At 43.3% G+C, this 21762-nt stretch overlaps 1 protein-coding gene across 1 annotated transcript in view; it reads left to right on the top strand.

Moving 5' to 3' along the window:
- LOC122803530 (ADP-ribosylation factor-like protein 13B) overlaps nucleotides 1–21762 on the top strand; it is an 817640-nt gene that overhangs the window by 204552 nt on the left and 591326 nt on the right. The window lies entirely within an intron of this gene.

Below are 21762 nucleotides of genomic sequence, written 5' to 3'. Positions count from 1 at the left end.
GGCAATTGAGGTTGGAAGCATACCATTTTCCAGGCTTGAACAACATGTTGTCAATTTCCTGTGTTTTGAAATTGAAAAGTTTGATAAGGTAGTTTTGTTATTTCATACGTTAATGTGCAAAATTATGATACATGTTTTTCAGTAGCCTTTGTTTTTTAAAAAAAAATTTTTTTGTACATATATGTACATACATTGCTCCATCATGGGTCCAATTTATTAACCATGAAGTGAGTTATTTATTTTATTGTATTTTAATACATATTTCTGGTTCCTTTTTCCAAGTCAAGCCTGTTGGCTATTGACTTATTGTTTTTTAATTTTATATTGTTAAGGGAGTGTTTTTTATATTTACATATATGTTTTTAAATAGTCTTATGCCTTTTTGTATGTTCTTTTTAATATATTGAAATTTTGTATTCTGACCACAGGTGGCAGTGTGGCAGAAGTAGGGAGTTATATTGTAGTATTTAAACAGGATGTGTTGAATGTGTTTATTTCCTGTTCTGAGGAAGTTGGTGAGGAGTCACAGACGAAAAGCTAAACAGAGACTTTGTGGCATAAATAAACGTTGAGTACAAGTTTACTTACTTGGTTTGGACATTTTTTACGGATTTTCGAATTTGGTATGCAGATCCCTGGCTTCTTCTTGTGTAGAAATATGTAAATTCTGTCTGAGTATCTGCTACTGAATTCACATCTTCCATACCAAATATATTCATAATTTTATTTGAATGTACCCTCTTTCATTATATTATCCCTTCTAGGTTCCCCAGATACATCCTGTCTGTTGCAAATCAAATTCCAGACCTCACCTGTAAGTGATATTCCCTGTTGAAAGCTGATTATTTCTCCCAAAATTTAAGTCGCATAATAGTAGATCTGAAGTTGTTGTCTTCATTTATTCTTCAACCTGTGGGTACTCGGATCCAGGACGGATACGAATCGGCCGCATTTCCTGCATCTGATCCGATCTCCAAGTTCCTCCCCTTCCCATAATGCCCTGTCGCCCTCCTCCCTTCAGATCTCGTTTGCAGTGCTAGTTTTTGCATTGTGGTCTGGGACTATAGCTATTTATCTTTCCACTTTTCAGTCTCCCCTTCTTTCCACTTAGCACTCAGGCTTCGAGTACTTAAAAAAAAAAAAACTTCCTGCTTTTCTTCCCTTCTTCCTTTTCTTTCTAGCCTAGAATGTGTGTGTGTGTCTGTTTGGATCTCTTTCTCTCTCCATCTATGGCGGTGACTCCCAAACGGGTTTAGAAAGTGCAGAGAGTGTGGCCATAAGCTATCCCCAGCCGATGGCCACGCACTCTGTGTAGTTTGTTTAGGGAAGGCTCACCTTGAAACCTTCTGCTTAATCTGCATGTCTGTGCGGGGTTCATTCCCCGCGCTTTGATTGACAGGAATAATAAACTCATATTTAAGGGCCTTCTCTTTCAACCTCCTACTGAGGCGGAGGTTACTTCAGCGGCCTCAGCCATCTCTTCTGCTTCTTCCGCCTTTAGGAGTCAACCACCCACTAAGAGGATCTGGGATGGGGAGAAGTGTAAGCACAGGGACCGAGACGGACCAAGGAAGTGGCCCCCTGAACGTTTGGCCTCGGCAGAGCCCTTTGCAAAATCCCGCCTGTCTGCTGCCACGGGCCCCCCTTGGCTCCATTCAACTTGTTTTTCCCCCGGAGTTGGAGGTGTCCACTTGTCCCCCCGTCTGCTTCCCCACATCGGCTCTGTAGGCCAGCGTCAGTGGCTTCTTCTTCCCGATCTACCTGCAGCCTCTCTGAAGCCCAGGTGGACAGGATAATGCGGAGATTTATCTGCACACAGATCCAGATGAGAGTCTTGCCTGCCCTCTCCCCCTCCGGGGCTGGGGGCATGCAGTCTGCCTTTGTCCCGATCAGTCCTTCTATGATCTGACTCTCGGTTTCAGAGTATTCGAGTTTGAGGCCTCTCGGTGTTGAGGGGTTGGCGCCGATGGTACCTTGTACCTCGACGCCGGCCATTACCCTGAGAGGCTTAGCTCTGACTAGTTCGGAGTTGACCAGCTCTCGGAGCCATGGCCTTGGCGCCGGATCTGACGTGGCAGTGTTGGCTCTGAGTTTTTCGGAGCAGAGCGGCCTGTTTGGAATCTCGGCGACTGCAGGTTCAGCTCCGGCTCACCCATTGGATCAGAGGATGATGGATCTGGTCACATTTCACTCTCCAGGGGTTCATTCGGTTTCTGCTTTTGATGTGGTGGAGAGGGTCCTCTCAGTTCAGTCGAGACCCTTGGCGCTTTTGTCTTTGGAATCAGTTCTGGCTTTCTTTGTATCTGGTTTGGTTTCCGCCATCCTGGCCCCTCAGGGACAGCCTGCTGCCTCTCTCTGCCCCAAGGAGTTCCCGTACAGGAACAGATTGATGTTTTTGAGTCCTCCCCAGAGAACTCCCTAAAACACACATGCAGAAGGAGGCACTTAGACTCCACGCCGCAGTCCCTCATGGAAGACACCAGTTTGGAAGAAGGGAAGGGTTCCCCCCCTGGTCACCACCCGAAGATGTCTCCTTTGGAGACATCATGGAGATCCTTTGTCAGCAAGGGGGGTGGTCTGCCCAGAAACCCAACCCGGACAAGTCGGTGTTCCTGGAGGCGTTTGGCGCAGGACCCTCTACATTCTGGAGTCCCTTCCTGCAGATCCCATGGTGGATCTGATTATATCTCGGGCATGGAAGGAGCCCGACACAGTGGAGCCTATCCCCAAATGCCCAGATAAAATTCTTAGTGCACCATCAGCCAGAACCTATAGAACCAAGGGATCCTCAGTTGATGCCATGGTGGTGGCAGCAGCCACCAAGAAGGAGTTTGTGCAGAAGAGCTCCACGGTCCATCCACCTGATCTAGAGTCCAGGATGATGGACCATTTTGGGAAGCAGGTGTATGCTTCATCCACGTTCCCTGTACGTGTGCTAAACTACATGAGACATGTAATCAGATTTCAGAGGGACCTATTCAGAGAAGTTGCTGAGTCTACTCCAGGGTCTATGTCAGCGGAGGATAAAAAGGTTTTCTCCTCCAGGATGGCCACCCTCACTTTAATTGCCAACACCTTTATGGGGCTTGTCTCTCATGCTACTGAGGACTCCTGTAGAGATGCCGGGACAGGCATTGCCATCAGGTGTCACGACTGGCTCAGACTCTATGCCTTCTCAGAGCCCTTTAAGGTGTCTTTTAATAACGTTCTGTATGACGGTTCCACCCTCTTAGGAAAGTCCAAAGAAGACACTCTAGTCTAGAGTGAGAAAGACGTGAAGATTCTGTGCCATCGGAATCCGCTTCTCCACCCCTCAGTGAACCTTCAAGGAATCAGTGAGGGGCAAAGAAGATGTGGTTCCTGAAATCTCAGGGCTTCTCTCGGGATGCTCCAGACTCACCTTCCCCCGAGACAGAGGCAGATTTGACAGTTGCCCCAAGGCAGAGGGGGCCCAAGAAATTAGGGATCTCGAGATTCATTCTCGGACAGACCCACACAGCAACCCTGAGGACTGCCCAACTGCTCGTCTCTGGAGGCAGTCGGGGGCTGACTTTCGCTACACCCAACAGCGTGGAAGTCTATCACAAATGATCGTTGGGTGTTGCACATCATATCCAGAGGATATTCAGTTCCCTTCATTCAAACACCTCCCAGACACCTCCCGGACATTCCACCCGTGCAGAGGGAGGAGGCAGCACTGGAAATTGCCAAGCTACTAGAAATCGAGTCATCCAGCCCTTCCCCACAGACCAGTTCAGATTAAGCATCTATTACAGATTCTTTTTAGTGCTAAAGAAGATGGGGGACTTAAGACTTAAGACCCATTCTGGATCTTTCCACCTTAAACCTGTCGGTTGCCAAGGCAAAATTCCAGACGGTCACTCACCAATCGATCAGGAGAATGACTGGATGTGCTTGGTTGACCTCTAGGATTCTACACCCAACAGCCTACCACATCAATATGGATAGACAGTCTGAGAGGTTCCTCCACTTCTGGCTGGGGGCCAATCATTATCAGTTCAGAGCGCTGCCTTTTAGTCTCACCACAGCCCCCAAGGTGTTCACCAAAGTGATTGCAGTGGTAGTGGCTCTCCTGCAGCTGCAGGGCTTCCAGATCTTCACCTACCTGGATGATTGACTCATTTCTGCCCCCTCCAGGCATCAACTTTGTCAAGCCAGGGATTCCCTACTCCAAACAGCCCACCAGTTGAGCATAACCATAAATCTCAACAAATCCCCAATGACTCCGGTTCAAGTTGTGGATTTCATTGGAGCTTGGTTGGACACTATTCAGACCAAGGTATTTTTAACCTCAGACAGAATCCAGTCTCTAAAACATGTTCTCATCCTTCAACCTCAGTCGCCAACAGCTGAATTGGTCTTATGGGCGTTAGGGTCCATGGCGGCCATGATTACACAAGTGCCCACATCCCAGTTGCACGTGAGAGTACTTCAGTGGCCCCTTGCGGTTCAGTGGTCCATGGTAGACCTACCATTATTCCACTCTATTTGCATATCTTGGACATGCAGGGATTCTCTTCTATGGTGGATTCGATCCTAGGATCTTCTTCCGGGTTGCCCCTTTATTCTTCCTGCCCCTTTGACCATGGCAACCATGGAAGCCTCCATGCTCGGTTGGGGGGCATTGCTTGGGAAGGACAGTCCAAGGGATATGGTCTTCTCACAAGACTCGGTTGCATATCAGTGTCCTGGAGATGAGGCGGTGCTGCCATCGTTGCAAGCTCTTCATGTCTATCTTCCTCTAGGGACAGTTGCCATCCAGATAGACAATATGTCGGTAGTCTGGTACATCAACAAGCGGGGGGAACCAGGTCTTATCCCCTGTGTCGCGAAGCCATGAGAGTGTGGGAGTGGGTGATTTCCACTCGCCATTTTCTGGTGGCAACACAGATTCCAGGGAGGTCCAAAATTTTTACGGGCAGGCTCAGCAGGTCTATCCTGAAGCCTTACGAGTGGTCTCTGAATCCTTCAGTAGCGAAACAGATATTTCTAAAGTGGGGTCAGCCTTCTTACGATCTCTTCGCCTCTCCTTCCAACGTGAAGTGCAGCGAGTTTTTCGCTGGGAACCCCTACAGGGGAAAGCCCCCAGAGATATTTTGGTTCATGCTTGGCCCGCCGATCTTCTGTATGCTTATCCTCTTCTCCCTCTGATCCAAAAATTCCTTCAAAAATCTCGCAGGCTGAGGAGATCCGTCATCCTGATTGCCCCATTCTGGCCTCGCCAAGTCTGGTTTCCTTCTCTGTGGTCTCATGTAGTGTGGCCCCCCCCCCTGCACAATAGAACCGGCTCTGGATCTCATCTCTCATCTCTCAGGAATCACTCACTCAGATCTGATCAATCTGATGCTCATTGCATGGCTGCTCCAGTTCCCATGATAGTCAGGATTCCCGGGTTATCGTCACCGGTCAGAAAGATATTAGTTGTAGCTCATAAATCTTCTACTAGGAAGATTTATTCCAGCAAGTGGAAGCGTTTCTCTGTTTGGGCAGCTCAGCATGATCAAGATCCCTTCACTGCCCCAATTCCGTCAGTTCTAGAATTTTTGGCAAGCATTTTTCATCAAGGTGCAAGTTCTTCTATGGTTAAGGTCCAACTGGCAGCTATATCTAACGTTCATGTAGGCAACAACACGGCTCCTTTAGCTTCTTCTAAGCTTTGCAAAGCCTTTTTGAAGGGTACCTTTTTGCTTCTGCCACCAATTAAGGACCCAACGCCTCCTTGAGATCTTAAACTGGTTCTGCAAGCTCTTGTCTCTTCCCCTTTCGAACCTGCAGCCTTAGTGGATCTACAGTTCTTGTCATGGAAAACGGCTTTCCTGATTGCCATCACATCAGCCAAAAGGGTTTCAGAATTTCAGGCATTATTGGTCAAACCGCCTTATATGATTCTTCATAAAGACAGGGTGTCTTTGCGCACTAACCTCTCTTTCCTTCCCAAAGTGGCCTTGGAATCAAACATTAATCAGGTAATTAATCTCCTTATTTTCTTTCCGAATTTTCAGAATAAGGGAGAGTATAGATTGCAGTTGTTGAATGATCATAGGCAGTTATGCTTTTACTTGCATAGGACTAAATCCTTTTGTAAGTCTGACCAACTCTTTGTTTCCTATTCTAAGCCCTTTTTCAGAAAACCTGTATTGAAGGTCACCATTGCTCATTGAATTTGTCAGTGTATTATCCTGGCGTATTCAGCTAGGGGTTTACCCCGACCTGAACATGTTACCGCGCATTCAAGTAGATCTATGGCTACTTCAGCTGCCTTCTGGTCCAGAGTTTCATTGGATGATATTTGCTCTGCGGCTACTAAGGCATCTTCGCATACTTTCATTTTGCACTATAAGTTGGACAATCTATCCAGGAATGGGGGCACCTTGGCTCCGCCGTGCTCTGGAATATCCTTCCATGAGGGCCTCCCAGGTGTTGGTAGCTGGGGACTCTGTCCAACTGGTTGAAGAACAAATGAAGACAAGAACTTCAGATTTAGAAGTTATGTACTCACCATAACGTTCCATCTGAGTTGTTGCTTTTCATTTGTCTTCAGCCATCCCTCCCTCCTTCCCCCAGCCTTAAGTGGGCTGCGTGGTGGTCTGGTCAGAAAAGATATAGTCACCACGTTAGCATACCTTTGTTATTCTGTTCATGCTTCTGGAGACCTGTTATTATGGGATAAGGTCTTGATTCAGGTTGGGATGCTATGAAAAGCAGCAAACTTGATCTGAAGGGAGGAGGAAGACAGGGGCATTATTGGTAGGGGACGAGGTTGGAGCTCGGATCAGATGCTGAAAATGCAGCCGAGTCAGATCCATCCCGGATCTGAGAACCCACAGGTTGAAGACAAATGAAGAGCAACAACTCAAATGGAACTTATAGTGAATACATAACTTCTTTTTTTAGGTAGAATATAAAAACATACCAGTGTAATCATCTTTCCTTGCCAGTAGCCTCTTACTACCACAAATCTGCCATTATTTTCCCTGTTCTATCACTATTGGAGCTTCTCTAGTAGTTAGTATACCATTTTCCTCTGTCCTTGTTACTGCACTGAAAATTCTTTCTTTATCAAATTCACATGCTCATTTCTTTCCAAATGTGTCTCCGTAGCATTGAACTCTGCATTTCTTAATATAATTCAGTATTCTTTCCTTTTTACTTATACCTGTGAGGCTGTTAACATTTCATAATAATATAGCTAGTGTAGTCATTATTCTAAGAAGTTATTATTCCCATTTGTTATATGTGACAGCTTCTTAAAAGTCTATTTCTAGCTCTGTGTTGCATGCACCCACTAATATTTGGCAAACTGGTCTTTTATACAGTTATTTCTTGTCATCTCCATTTGAACCTGTGTCACATTTTAAAAGACTTTTTGTTTTAATGAAAACACTCTCAAACAAAAAAACAAAAACACTTATAACCCATTAACTTAAAACAGACACGAATAATTATGCACACTTTCAAGTAAAAAGTTTACCCCTCATGATTAGAACAATTGTCCCAAATCAATAGCTTCACACACAGGCATAACCTAACCTAAAATTATGGTTATCTAAGCTAAGACGATTGTTACAGCTTCTAAGGCTACTTTCACTAATTGCTGGCTGTTTGTGTATTGTCTTTATTCCTCTCTCAGATGTGGAAAAGCAGCTTTTTTTTGTTTTCAGGGATATATTAACTTTTAGCCTTAAAAAATGCTCTGGCTTTTATTGCATACTCGTCAGCTTGTTTCCTTCGAAATGTAAGAACAAAGTATACAGCTGCCCTCAGCTGCAAACTTCATAGCTCACAATGAACATTTTTTCCTAAAGGAAAACTTTTCATTACATTCAGTGTTCTCTTATTTACTTGCGCGCGCACACACACACACACACACACACACACACACACACACACACACACACACAAATGCACGATATTAGATTAAGCCAAGGCCCTTAATCCAAGCATTCACTTATGCAAATGTAAGAGAAAACATATAATTTTACATGTATTATAATGTGTTCACTTTTAGATCCCATCTCCCACCTCAACAGCCCAAGATTATAGCATATTGGACTTCCAAGATGGCTACACATTGAGTAACAGCTAAATTCTAGCTCTCCCAGTGTGAAATCAGAAACTCACCAGAGAATGACATAGACGTGTTTTGTTTATGGGTAAATTTTGGTAACTGGTCAGTAAGTGTACTGTCTGGATGTTGGGATAAAAGAAATATAGAGGACCTGGAAAAAATCAACTACAAAAAGTGAGGAAGAAACACTGACTGGGGAAAGTTCTGCAGCTGTTTAGCAAAAAGCAGTGCAACCTCCAGACATGAATTCTAGTAACCTGCAGGAAGATATGACAACTGCACACAGACCTGGTTAAGATAAACAAAACATTGATGGAGTATATCAACACAGACAACAAAAGGCTGTAAAATGGAAAAACTTTAAACAAATATCCAGATGAGGTATTAAAGTTGCAAAACTCAGAGGTTGAAATGAAGAAAAGGCTGTCTGATTATGAGACTGCTCAGGAAGAGATGTTTAAAAAAATAATAGAATTAGAGAACAGAGAACGTATGGAAAACCTGAGATTTTCAGCTGTACCAGAAAAGCTGGAAGGAACAGACTGCATTAATTGTATGAAAGCACAAACAAGCAATTGGACTGGTATTCCACAGCAGGAGTTTTTAGTTGAAAGGACACATCATGTGTATGCTCCAAACCTGGCTATGATAAAGCAACCTAGACCTTTGATAGTAAAGATGCAATTCTACCAGCAGAAGAAGTTGATTTTGACAAAACCGTGACAGAAGGACAAAATACTAAAAGTAAAGTGTTTGTGAAGAGTAATTACTCATGGTACACCAGGCAGAAGAGAAGCACATTTATTCCACTTTTCAGAGAATGTCAAAATGCACGTGTGAGATTCAAATTGCTGTACCCAGCTGTCTTCAAAGTATTCTTCCCTGGAGGGACAAAATCATTTTTTGATGATGTACATGTTAAGGAGGAACTACAAAAGTTTGCCCAACAAAAAGTGACCTGTGAAACAGAAGGAGATTCTGCTTCTTGTTCTTCTGGTAATAAAGACCACAGAGAGGGTGTGCCAGTAAAACATTTTCCAATGTTTCAATGGAAAATGCTTGAGAGAAGGAAGGGAGAGTTGACCAGAATAATTGATAGTACGTTGGAAATGAAGCACAGACAGGATTTGGGAAATGGAGATGAACAGTAATAAAACCAGTATTTATTACAATGCAATAATTTTATGTGTGAAATATGACAAAACAAGAAAATCTTGAAATATTGGACTTTTTCAAAATTTGTTGGACATGTGGGGACTGTAAAGCATATGCCCTATGTCATGTAATTAATGTTCAAAAATGCTTTGGAGAGGGGAAAAGGAGGGAGAAAGTTAACTGTAAGTAAAGATTTATTTCTTACTAGAACTATTTTTGTGGTGTATGATTTTCTTTGCATGTTATAAAGTCAGGTTTTCTCAGTTATTTTTCATTGTAATGGGGACTGTAAACAGGTGCTGCTGTTCTTTTTTTATTTATTTCTCCCTTCTCTCTTTCTTTTTTACAGTTTTAAGAAATGTAGGCAATGCAATGGAAAAAAAGCCTGGTTAAAATGGTGTGACAAAATAAAAAATAATGTGCTTTTTCTCATTCTTACATAAGGAAATGACTGGATTAAGGATCTTAGATTGCTTTAGTAACAGGTTTTAAGAGTAAGCAAGTAAATGGAAAAGAATATTGAATATTATGAGTTATTTTCTAGCAAATACATGTATACTCAGTAACAATTATGCAGCTGATCTTCATGTTTCCATGGAAGCAATCTGAGAAAGAGAAACCGGCTGCCTGGTTCTCATGTCTCTATGGAGACAATCAGATAAAGAAAAACTGGCTACAGCCTGGAGGAGAATTATTGGCTGAAGAAGAAAAAACTGCGAAGAGAAATTGGCTAAGAGGTAATGTTCTGTGAAAGCATTCAATGGTTTTCCCAGCTGGGAGAGCTATAAACAAAAGACTAAACCAATTAGCTCTTAGTAGAAGCACAGGCCGAACCATGCATTTTAGCATGTTTAATCTTTTTTTTAGGTTAGCTCAAGTCTGTGAGTGTGGCTGTCATTATGGGCCTTTGTTCCTATTAGGAGGGTAAAATTCAGTATTTGAAGATGTACATAGTTTTGTGTGTTAGTATTTAGTTAATAGGCTTAGGGGTATTGGGGTGTCTTTTTTTTGTTTGAGGGCTTTCAATAAAACAAAAAGTTTTGTAAGATGTGACAATAAGCTCAAATGAATATGACAAGGAACAACTGTATAAAAGTTCAGCCTCTGAAACAATGTATGAATGTAACACAAATGCTGGAATTAGACATTTAACAAAAAAGATGATGTTAAGTTGTCAATCTCGCCTTCATTCTTGCTTGATGGGTTCGGAGCCGATCCTCGGCTCCGACTCGGCACTTGCTTTAGCTCGAGAACTCCTTTTACCAGCTCGAGGCAGCCCCATATCCCATGATGCAAGGCAGTAAGTACCCAGATCTCGTTTGCCGCTTCGCTTGGGAGGTCTTCTCTTTACCAGCTCCTGGTAAGTAGTTCACATTTGTGATATTTCAAGCCCCTTTTAGTTTAAAACTAATTTTTTGATAGTTTAAATCTATTTCTACCCTTTTTCTGACACAAATCCCTGTCTCTTTTAATTTTTTGTTAGTCAATTTTCCCTATCCCATCCCCCCCCTGTTAGGGTGTGTGTGTTGGTGTTTTTATAAAATACCTCTTGGTATTTTGTTTAATTTAATTTTGACTGGTGTGTCTGTGTGTGTGTGTTTCGGCACCATGTCAAAGGAGAGGGTTTCAGGTTTTAAGAAGTGTGACTCGTGCTGTCAGAAGATGTCTCTGACAGACGGTCACACTTCTTGCCTGTATTGTTTGGGCCCTCTTCACCTGCAGGACTCCTGTGCTATTTGTCACTCCTTCAGCCAGAGAGTCCTGCAGGAGAGACGTAACAAGTTGATTCTCAGGGGTCTTCTTAAGCCGGAGGGCTCTCCGGCTAAGTCGGCTCCACAAAATCAACTAAAACTGCCAAGGCCCAGGCTTCTGTTTCTAAGCCTGCGGCCTCGGCTCCGACTCGTATTGAGTCGAGATCGGCTCGGCTGGAGCCGATTCTGATCCACAAAGCTTTCGGCCGATGGCTATCGGTGCCGAATCTGTTTTGACCGCCGATGTCGGCTCCGATCGGCTCCGACACCCATGTGGCACAGGCATCGGTGTCGACTCCGATCGGCTCCGACACCGTTACTTTGGTAGCTGTATCGGCTCCGGCTGGAGCCGATACATCGAGACGTTCTGTCGGCTCCGGAAGTCGGTGCCGACAGGATCTGTAGTATCGGCTCCGATGGCCCATTCCAGGAAGAGGTCGAGGTCTCCTTCCTTGGAGCCGATACTTTCGGCTCCGGCTTCGCCTCTTCTATCGGAACGGAGCCATCAGAGCCGATCTTCAAGGTCATCCAGGTTGTCAGATCATGACCTAGAGAGAGTGGTCAGTAGATTACTCAAGTCACAGGTACTGGCCCAAATGCTACACAGTCCGTCTCAGCAGACGACTGTTGGTCCACACCCCGTTACAGTTCCTCCTTCAACTCTACCCCAGAGCTTGGAGTTGGAGTCTTCGGGCATGGTTACTGCTACGGCTGGAGGACAGATACCCCCTCCTGTTCCTTCAGCCCCTACTCTTATCTCCTCTTCCTTAGAGGGATTCGGTGGTCGGGCTTCCATGGTCTCCTCCGAGGGGGTGAGTGGCATCGGACCCTTGTCCGAGCCGCTCTTCCCCTTGGAGCCTCGGCCTTGGTGAGCTCGGCTCCGACATCTGCCTCGGAGACTTCCCTTTCGGTGGCCCCTGGAGTTCCTAGCTCTTCGGAGCGGGTTCTCTCGGACCTGCCTGGGAGGGGAGCATTCGAGGTGATGAAGAGTGTACTGGCCACTGGTATCAGTCAGCAGTCTCTTCCCGTAGCTCCTCCCTCTATTGTACCTGTTGACATCTCTGCCACTTCTCTTGCTACAGGACCCAGAGATCCTCCGCCTCAGGTTTCCCCATTGGGAATTTCCCCTCTTCCGAGGATTCTCCTGATGTTTGGAGATCCTCCTAGGAAGAGGACTTGTAAGAGGAAGCATGTAGACTCCCCCGAGTCTGTCACGTCGGATACTGACTTTGATGAGTCAGAGGGATCCCCTAGATCCCCCTCTGAGGATGTCTCCTTTTCAGACATCCTAGAACTTCTAAAACAGAGGGAAACTGGCCCACCAACAATCCCTCTGAGGATGAGTCAGTATACCTAGAGGCGTTTGGATCTCGGCCCTCCACCTCCTGGGTGTCTCCGCCTTTCGACCCCCTTATGCAGGTTATTGCACGAAAGGCGTGGACAGCTCCTGACTCTGTAGAGCCAGTCCCTAGGAGGCCTTCTAAATTTATCACTGCCCCTAGTGACAAACAATTCCTTACCAAGGGTGTCCCGCTGATGCCATGGTGGTGGCTGCGGCCACCAAAAAGGAACTTGCAGATCCTTCCGTGCCCATCCATCCTCCTAATAAGGACTCTAGGACCATGGATAGGTACGGCAAGCGGATGTTTTCCTCAGCGACCTTTGCTATGCGTTAAGCTGAATTATCTTTGTCACTTCACCAGACTCCAGAGAGATATCCTGAAGGAGCTGGGAGAAGTAGTTCAGGATCCTACAGCTGCAGGGGCTCAAGAAAAGATTGCTTCGCAGCTAGGAACCCTCAATTCCATTGCTAACTCCTCCATGCGGCTAATATCTTATGCTGCGGATGGAGCGAGTAGAGCCGCAGGCACAGGTGTGGCTCTTAGGCGCCAAGCCTGGATGCGGCTATGTGATTTTATGGATCCCTTTAAGGCGTCCTTCACAAATTCTCCCTTTGATGGGTCAGCTTTGTTTGGCCCTCAGGTGAAGGAGACCTTGACCAGGTGTGAGCAGGACGGCAAGACTCTTTCTGCTGTTGGAGTCCGTTTTCCACCCTTCTAGGCCTTATCCCAAAGGACAGAAGGGTGGGAAGATGTGGTTCCGTAAATCCCAAGGAGTCACGCCCGGATTCACGTGGTCAGTTTACCCCTAGAGGCAGAGGGGTAACAACAACAGGCAGCTCTAGAGGCAGAGGGTCCGAAGAACCAGGGAAACAGGGAGCCTCTCTCTGATAAGCCCTTTCAGCATCCCTGAGGTGTTGCCCGTCTGTCCCTCCTTGGAGGCAGTCGGGAAGATTATCACTGTACCCAGAAGCCTGGCATTCCCTCACTCAAGACAGATGGGTACAGTCGATCATATCCAAGGGTTACATAATTCCTTTCGAGGAAAGTCCCTTCCCCTCAAGTTCCCTTCCAGATGTACCACCGGTCTAAGGGACATTGCAGAGTTAGAAATCGCAAAACTACTGCAAAAGAGCCATTCAGCCAGTTACAATAGACCATTCAGAGCCGGAATCTACTCAAGGTTCTTTTGGTCCCCAAAAGACGGGAGACTGGAGACCAATATTGGATCTCAGCAGACTCAACAAGTCTGTGAGGAAGACAAGATTCCGAATGGTCACTCTTCAGTCAATTCTGCCCTTCTTACAGAAGGACAACTGGATGTGCTCAATAGATCTTCAGGATGCGTGCTATCACATCAAAATTCACAGACGCTCCAGGAGATTTCTCCGCTTTCGGCTGGGGTCCAGTCATTTCCAGTTCAGAGCCCTGCCCTTTGGTCTCACTACAGCCCCCAGAGTGTTCACCAAATGCATGGCAGTGGTCACGGCTCACCTGAGGCGTCAAGGATTCCAGGTGTTTCCGTATCTCGACGACTGGCTCCTGTCAGCCACCACCAGGCATCAGCTTATACAAGCCAGGGATTACACAATAGACCTTTGTTCTCATTTGGGCATCTCAGTCAACTTGAAAAGTCATCCTTATCGCCCTGCCAGTCTATTACCTTCATAGGCAAACTTAAACACTGTTCGGATGTCAGCTACCCTTACAGAACAAAGAGTTTCAGACATTCAGACTCATGTCAGGATCATTCTGGCCAGCAAGAAAGTACAGGCCAGAATGGTTCTAAAGGTATTAGGTCTCATGGCTGCGGCCATTACTCTTCTCCCCCTGGCTCGATTCTACATGCGCCTCCTTCAGTGGATGCTGTTCACACAGTGGTCATACCAGCAACTCCCAATGCGTCACCAGATTCTGGTGACACAAACATGCAAAGAACATCTTGCTTGGTGGATCACATCGTCTCAGGTTCACCAAGGCAGGTGCTTTGTACCTCCGTCCCGATAGCCACTGTCACCACGGATGCCTCCCTGATCGGGTGGGGGGGGTCATTATCAGGGCAGGATGGTTCATGGGACGTGGCAACCGTTCGAGTACCATCTGCACATAAATGTCCTGGAGATGAGAGCAGTGCTTTTAACGTTGCAAGCCCTCAACGACTTTCTTCCCGTTGGGACAATTGCAGTCCACACAGACAACATGTCTGTAGTTTGGTATATCAACAAACAGGGCGGAACCAAGTCCTACCCCTTGTGTCGAGAAGCGCTCAGACTATGGCAATGGGCGATCTCCTCTCATCGGTTTCTGGTAGCAACGCATATCCCTGGGAAAACCAACATTATAGCGGACAGATTGAGCAGAGCTATTCTCATGCCTCACGAGTGGTCTCTCAAGCAATCCATAGCGGAAGAGATTTTTCTGGAATGGGGTCGTCCATGTTGCGATCTTTTGCTACTCCCAAAACAGCAAATGTCCAGACTTGATCAGCCTCTTCTCTCTATCAGGACAACCCACCAGAGACGCTCTGACCCAGGATTGGCCCCAGGGACTTCTTTATGCCTTCCCTCCTTTTCCTCTGATCCCTCAGGTGATCCAGAAAGCTACCGTTTTGAGAGCCAAATTGATTCTCATTGCCCCTTACTGGCCTCGACAAGTTTGGTTCCCGTTCCTCCATCATCACATTTTGGTGCAGCCGTGGCATCTGGACCCAGTGCCAGATCTACTGATTCACCAATCTGGTCAGCTGCACCGGTCAATCCCTTCTCTCAACCTCACAGCATGGTTGCTCCACTTCCTTCCTTAGCCAGGCTTCCTTTGATCTCTAACCCAGTTAGAGATATCATAGTAGCTTCACTAAAATCCTCTACCAGGAGGATTTACACAAGCAAATGGAAACGTTTCTCTTATTGGGCTAAGGCCCAAAATATTGATCCTTTTACTGCCCCTGTTCAGGCAGTTCTGGACTTCTTAGCAGAGATTTTTCATGCAGGCTCCTCTTCTTCCACAGTCAGAGTTCAGCTGGCTGCTATTTCTAATTTTCATGTCGGGATAGCAGATCATAATATTATGTCCCATAGGCTCTGCAGGGCCTTCTTGAAAGGAATTTTCCTACTAAAGCCTCCAATCAGGAATCCTCCTCCTCAGTGGGATCTAAATTTAGTGCTGACATCCTTGATTCTTCATCCCTTCGAGCCAGCTGTTTCTTGTTCCCTAAAATATCTTTCTTGGAAAACGTTATTCCTAGTGGCTATTACATCTGCCAGGAGGGTGTCTGAACTTCATGCTCTTTCGGTTCGACCCCTATTTGATTTTTCACAAAGACAGAGTATCTTTGAGAACTAATCCATCCTTTTACCTAAGGTGGCTTCAAAAACAATCTGAATCAATCCATTGATCTCCTGTATTTTTCCTAACTATTCAGATAGAGCTGAACAAAAGCTACATTATCTTGACGTCCACCGTCAGCTTAGATATTATTTGGACAGAACAAAAATTTAGAAAATCTGATCAACTTTTTGTTTCCTATGCAGATAATAAAAAAGGCCTTCCTGTTTCTAAAGTGACTTTGTCCAGATGGCTTTCTTCGGTCATCACTCAAATTTATACGATCAGGAAAAACAGCTGTGCTCAAAACCTAAAGCACATTCAACTAGGAGTTTAGCTACTTCTACAGCCTTTCAAGCTAGACTGCCTTTGGACACTATTTGTGCAGCGACCACTTGGGCCACTCCTCACACTTTTGTTTCCCATTACAAATTGAACTTGGCCTCCAGGGACAGAGCCAGTTTTGGCTCTACAGTCCTCAAGAGTTTGTTCCATTGAGCCACCCAGGATAGAGGTGCTAGGGACGCGGTCCCATCAAGCAAGAATGAAGGCGAGATTGACAACTTAACATTAAGAAGTTATGTACCTACCATAACGTTCCATGTTAGTTGTCTTCTCTGCCTTCTTTCTTGACCCTCCCTCCTTCCCCCTGGCCTGGACAGACCTTGTATAAGAAGCTATTATGCTAAAGACCATTCAGACCTGGTCCTTTTTCCATCTGTAAGTTTCTTCTTCCTTTGGGAAGTATTTTATGCTTGGTGTTATTGCCCTTTGTCAACAAACGAGATCTGGGTACTTACTGCCTTGCATCATGGGATATGGGGCTGCCTCGAGCTGGTAAAAGGAGTTCTCGAGCTAAAGCAAGTGCCGAGTCGGAGCCGAGGATCGGCTCCGAACCCATCAAGCAAGAAAGAAGGCGAGAGAAGACAACTAACATGGAACGTTATGGTAGGTACATAACTTCTTATTATACATAAAAGGTGGGAATAATAACTTTTTAATGCAATGATGCTGTCTGTAATTTCTTTAAATGTCAATGGTCTCACAAGTAATTACAAAAAAGAAAGAGTAGTGAACTGTATTAAAAAATGTAGAGTGCTAATAGCTATGTTACAGGTAACACACTTAGAAAGAACTGAACATGTGAATTTGATAAAGAAAGGTTTTCAGGATGGTTATTCAGAGGAATACCTAGGACAGAAGAAAAGAGAAATACTTGTATTAATTGCAAGAGGACGGCAGAACAATTGGCAGTGGAGTTTTATGGTGTTGAGTTGCCAGCCCAGTGCCCAGCCTTCCATAGAAAGTGCACACAAGCACACACTCACACCTAGGGCCGATTTAGAGTGCTACAGCATGTCTTTGGAATGTGGGAGGAAACCAGAGCACCTGGAGGAAACCCACACGACCATGGGGAGAATGTGTAGACTCTGCACAGAAGGCACCCCAGCCGAGAATTGAATGGGAGAATCTCTTGGTGTGAGGCGGCAACACTAACTGCAGCACCACCCCAGCAGCCCAAGAATTATCTGGAGGGACTGACAAATTTTAAAATATTGCAGAATAGGGGGAATGTCACCAAACAAGAAGAGGATCAACTGCAGAATGCTATGCAGAAAAATAAGGGATTACCTTGATAATTTGCACATGTTTAGAAAGGTTGCTGTTAAGCATCTGTTTTTGATAATAACAGTAGAGCACAAAAACGTTTAGTACAATGACTCAGGCAGAGAGTAGAAAGGGTTGTCGGAGCTTAGGGAGCCTATAACAAGGAAGGTAAGGGATCCTTTAGAGATATTAGACATAGTTCAGAAATTCTGTGAAAGTCTGTATAAAATAGAGAAATATGGAATTCAAGAAAGGATACAAATGGAAATGTTTATGAAAGAATTATATATGCCAAGGTTAGAGGCAGATGAGGCTCAATTACTAATGGTTAACATAGGAGGATATGAGATAAAAATGTTGATGTATAACCAATATGCAAGAAAGTCTCCAGGAATAGATGGTAATCCTGTGGAAATTTGGAAGCTAGGAGGGAAAAAACTGATAAAGATCTGGAAGGTTTTGTTTAACAGTATTTTAAGAGGAGGAGAAATACCAACATCTTGGAAGAAAGCAGTGGTAGTTGTAAAACCTAAAGAGGGTAAAGATCCATCAGACCTGGCTTCATACAGGCCTATTTCAACACTAAATCACAATTATAAAGTGTTCATGTCTATAATCGCTAACAGAATGACAAAAGTAGTGCCATAATTATTAGATATGGATCAGTGTAGTTTTGTGTAGGAGAGGCAAACATTTGACAACTTAACAGAACACTGATGATCCAGAAGGACGGAGAATGTAAGAAAATACCATTGTTGCTTGTTGTGGGTCTTGACGCACAGAAAGCATTGACAGAGTAAGCTGGGACTTTATGAGCAGAGCAATGGAAGGATTTGCATTTCCTGAAACAATTATAAGGTTAATTATGAGGCTGTATGAGGGATTGGAGGCATACCTCTCAACCACTTAGCAAGAAATCTGGGCGAAGCCATAAATAAAAGTGGGACAAAGGCCCATAAATAGGGGCAATTGTTAAATATTGCTCTTACAAACTTAGAAAACTGATAGAATGACAGGTTTTTATCAGCATGAATTTTCTGAAGGATATGAAGTCAGAAACTCAAATGTCTCATTATTTTCTAACTTCAATCTTTATTGATCTACCACTAATTTGCCAGAAAACCAAAATTTTATGAACAACAGACCAAAAATATGAGGCCAAAATCTGGACATTCTGCGAAAATCTGTACAGTTGAGAGGAATGATCGGGGGCAAGAATTAAATTGGGCAGAGTCCTCTCTGATCATTTCTGCTTGACCAGAGGAACCAGGTAGGGGTGTCCTCTTTCCCCTTTGTTATTTGCATTATGCTTACAACCACTGGCAAAGAAAATAAGGGACCTAGAAATTCAAGGATATAATTGGTATAGTAGTCAAGAAAAGATGGCTTTATTTGCAGATATTATTTTATACCCGACAAACCAGAAAGACATATTGCAGTGTTGTGGAGCATTTTGAGACAGTTTCAAATCTTTTTGGGATACAATAATTAATGAAGCTAAAATAAAGGCAATAGCAGTAAATTATGTCCCGAGACACAAATTAGTTCAGCAAAATCCATATTTATGGGGACATGATAAAATGAAGTATTTAGGAGTATGGATTAAAATGATTTTGGTGTAGTAGCTAAGGATATGTGGGGAAGAGACTAAACAAAAAAATAATACAAAAAGTGAGAAAATGGAAGTTTTGTTATAGGGATATGGATAGTAAGATACAAGCAATCAAACTATTTTTAGTCCCTTTAGTCTTATACACAGGTCAGGCGTATTTTTATCAACCAGAGGAGAAATTGTGGATAGCAGTTAATAAAGAGCTGAATGACTTTATCTGAGAGGGGAAGATGGCAAGAGTCAAGTGGGTTAAGCTTATTCTTCCAGTAGGACAGGGAGATTGGAATTGCCCAATTTAAAGGGGTATTTTAGAGGTACACATTTAAGGCTCCTATGAATAGCACAAGCAGAAAATTATAATTCAATATGGAAAGAGATGATGTTGAAATGTGGGAGCTCAAGAAACAAGGAGAGACGGGATTTTGGATGCAGGCCTTTAAGGAGAATAACAATAATCATACAGAATATTATATTCATAATTTAGCAGAAAGTATAATATGAACTAAGCCAACAAGGGGATGGAGAAAGGAAGTTCTGTCCATGGGGATGACTGCAATTAGGGATATAAACAATAGGCAAGAGGGGTTGGAATTTATTGGACAAAACTGGTCAAGGAACCAATGTATTGGGAGCAAATAACTAGAGAGTGAAACGTAATACAATGGGAAGAGGCCAACAATTTATTTGGACTGCAGGTTAGAGATTGCCTTCCCTAACAAGGATTGATAGCAGAGTATAGGCAAAGAGAAAAAAATAGGGAGTCCCAAGCAAATCTAACAGAAGCTGCCATTAAAAATTGAATAATTAGTTGAGCATATAAAATATTGCATGATAGCTATAAGAATCAATCAGAGGAGGTTAGAAAGGATTGGAAATAGAGATTGGATGAAGAATTCACAAAGAAACAATGGGAGGATATATCTATGTTTTCCAAATATGCAGCAAAATCTAGAAGATTTAGGATTTTTGCTTGGAAATGTTTACATAGATATTTGTATACCCCAGGTAACCTCCAGAAAAAAATTTCCTCAGGTAGACAGCAAATGTTGCAGGTATGACAGGGACGAATGAGGTACTTTGGAACATATTTTCTGGGAGTGTGATGAGTTGGCTGACTTTAAGGATTCCCTGCAGGATGCACTGTGGGAGATAATGGGTGCTCAGTTGGTGTGAAGAGGGAGATTATTTTTCTGTGCTGTGATACAGTCAGAATTGCTTAGACATGGTAAGGCCTTTCTGTGTCTAATTGTAGTGGCTGCCAAAAAAGCACTTACCAGAAAATGGAAATTAAAATCTAAACCAGCTATATTAGAAGTAGTGAATATAGTAACACAGATAAAACAACTGGAATTGAGATCTTTTGAAAAGGGTAGGTGCAAACTACACAGGAAACATGGGAATTATGGGAAATGCATGCAGCGGAGGAATGAGGTTTAAAAGAAGGCAGGACTTAAATGAACTATGTAATGTTTGACTGAAAATGATTGGGTAGATTATATGTGATGTATATTGTTTGCAGCTGGGAGTGTGTTGGTATGGTTTGTGATGTAAAATGCTTGCAGCTAGGATTGTGTCTGTGGTTTGTTTTCATTTATTTAAATGTATGTTTGGTTATGTCGTAAGTGATGGTTAAATAAAGATGTTTCTTGTTTTAAAAAAGGGGCAGGAATTTAATAATTTATGTAATGTTGCTTAGGTTATATATTATATAGCAATATACATGAAGTTTAATGTTTGTTAATGTTAATTTGTTAATACAGTTTATTTACTTTTATAGAAATGTAAATTTGCCTATGTCAGACGTGATGATTCAGTAAAGGTGTTAAAAAGATTATAGCATTTTAATTTAAACATGATTTTTTTCAGCCTTTCTCCTCTTTTTACATTGTAATGCATACATCTCTTAAAACTAAAAAAAGAAAAAAAGGGGCACATGTTTACTTTAGTATCTTTATGACATGCAACAGTAACTGAAATGATTCACTATATAACATGTAGTTTACATCATAAAAGTTTTTTCAAATAGTGTTAAGAATAAATTGTTTTACTTACAATTACTTTTTCCTTTCCTTTAGTGTCCTTCCAGACATTAATGACATGAAGTGGGGTATATTCTTTTCAGTCTTCCACAAGTTTAACGAAGTCAACAAAACTCCAATCTTCTTGTAAAGTCATATTTCACAAACATGATTGATGCTTTATATTTTTCAATTTAGTCATTAATTTTATTGTTTCTGATCTTTTTCCTGTTCATCTCTGTCTCCCAACCCCAGACACCTTTTCAAGTCCAAGGAACTCTCGGTTCTTCTAGTCAGCTCCTCTACTTTTTTTCTGTCTTTCAAATATTTTAGAACATTGGAAAAGGTTTCAGTTGTAAATTCTGTCTCTGAGCTTTACTATCAGAAGAATGAGAAGCAGAGTCCCCTTCTGTTTTTTTTTACTCGATTTTTGTTGGACAAACTTGTGTATTTCATCCTTAGCCTGTTCTGCATCAATAAATTACTTTGATACTCCAAGAAAAATAATGTGAAGGCAGCTGGATATAGCAACTTGAATTTCACACCTGTCTCTTGACATTCCCTGATTGCTATGATGAATTTGCTTCTCTTCTCCCTGCTGTACATCAAATAATCATTTTCCACAAACAGTCTAATGTCTCCAGTTTTAAGTACTTTGCCCTTGTGCCACAGTTTTGTCAGGAACAACTCTTTCTGCTGTTATGATTGCATGTTTACTAATACAGGTCTTGGCTGCTTTCTCATGACCAGGTTTGGAGTATGCATACAGTGTGCTCTTTCAATTAAAAATCTTGCTGTGGAATACCAGTCCAGTGGCGTATTTGTGCTTTCATAAAATTAATGCAGTCTGTTCCTTTCAATTTTT

The sequence above is a fragment of the Protopterus annectens genome, chromosome 5.part1 (assembly GCF_019279795.1).
Source record: "Protopterus annectens isolate FY-2018-M chromosome 5.part1, PAN1.0, whole genome shotgun sequence".
Lineage (NCBI taxonomy): Eukaryota > Metazoa > Chordata > Ceratodontiformes > Protopteridae > Protopterus > Protopterus annectens.
The sequence above is the reverse complement of the archived record's forward strand: the minus strand, read 5'-3'. Positions and strand labels throughout refer to the sequence as shown.